Source organism: Synchiropus splendidus, chromosome 10 (assembly GCF_027744825.2).
Source record: "Synchiropus splendidus isolate RoL2022-P1 chromosome 10, RoL_Sspl_1.0, whole genome shotgun sequence".
NCBI lineage: Eukaryota > Metazoa > Chordata > Actinopteri > Syngnathiformes > Callionymidae > Synchiropus > Synchiropus splendidus.
Window position 1 is genome coordinate 13,635,768 of NC_071343.1, and position 1,748 is coordinate 13,637,515.

Below are 1,748 nucleotides of genomic sequence, written 5' to 3' on the forward strand. Positions count from 1 at the left end.
CCCAGAAATAAAACTATTTTGTCTTCTTTTCCACATGCTGCAATAAAAGTTGTTTGCAAACCGACAGCTAAGCACTTAAGTTCACAGGACACAGGAAAGTATTTTTTGATGTTTGGGGGCTGATGCCGTGAAAGGCGATGTATGTTTGGCTAGCGTTTAGAAAACAATTTAAGCTGTGTGTTTTCTTGCTGCACTTGTTTTTTTTTTTTCCTGTCCATCGTAAAGTCAGGAGGCAGGAGGAACTACCTCCACCACTACCTCATCTAATGGGATGATCTTCCCATCTACAGGACAAATAGAATTACGGGGCTGTTATGGGGAGCATTCTCAGATTTCTTTCCGAATTGTTTTCCATCGTTCTCCTACATGCAACCAAGTGGCAGAGCTCAGGCCGAGTGGACATCCATCCACATATCGCGGTGGTATCAGCCAGCAGTGCGGATGCAGACCAACTTCCAACCTTTCGCCATAATGCAATTTAGCAGTCAAGCTTGATGACATGCTGCCGGGCAACTGTCAATGTGGAGTCTGCAGACGGTCTTAAACTACTGGTCATTAAAGCGAGCCACAAATAATGGCTATCTTTCGCGACTACAGGATTTAAAGCCAGATATTACAGGTGGCCCTGCGTCAGATCAACAGAGAAGTTACAAGCGTTTCACTCCTCCCAGAACAGGGGTCATATCCTGGTTTCTGATGGCACTTTATTGCCTCTGCCGGAAACTATTAGCATCTTAAGAGGGAGCAACGTTTTATTAATTATTAATACAGTCCAAATATTCATTACAGTCGAACATCACATCCTCAACTGCGGAATTTGAAAAGCAGTAAGCAAGATGCGGATGGGCCAGTGATGCTGGGACTGATCTGTCTCACAATGTGAGCATCAGTTTTGACCACACCCTCCCGCAGCGTTCAGTGTTGTCTTTCTCTCAACTGCTGCAGAAACAGAAACAGCTCAGGAACGTAAAAGTTAGGGGTGGGATTCAATTAAAAAAATGAATCTAGTTAATTACAGAATTTGTGATTAATTAATCTCAATTAATCGCAGTTTAATCGTATAAGAATAAACTAAAGCTCTTTTAATGTCTTGAAAATATTTGTATAAGAATTTCAAATTTATAATATTAAATTGTATATAATATAAATTTATTAAAAAATGAATCTGTTAATTAAATTAATTTTTGTTGTAATTAATTGTAATAATGTTGTAATTAATTAATCAATCATAATTAACTCATTAAAGTCCCACCACTAGTAAAAATAAAACATTGATTTTTATAACATGTCAGTGCTGACTCATATTTTGCTGCCAATCATGTCGTCAGAGAGTCTGACCATCTATGTTGGTTTGATTTGCATTGACAGGCTGAATGGGCGACTTCTCCCGTGTTGTTTTATATCTTTGTAATCTCTTCGTGGACACAGGGACAGGAGAGATAGTGGACAAGCTGGAGGTCACAGAAGTGAGGAAGGAAACCATAGAGATTCATGGAAATGATGGACAAACAGACGACTGGTGTGACCAGGGAGAATGCTCAAAATACAATAGACTAAGGAGGAGGAGACACACTAGTTCAGCCAACCGCTGGTGGGAAATGACCAAGGGAGATTACTCGTCCTATAGTCTTTAAAAGTGAGGATTGATGACATCTGGAATAAACATTCCAACAGTGGCAACCACCTGCCATTACATGAAAACCCTCATAATAATTATGCTAGTCATGTGTGAGGTTTATGCTCTCTTT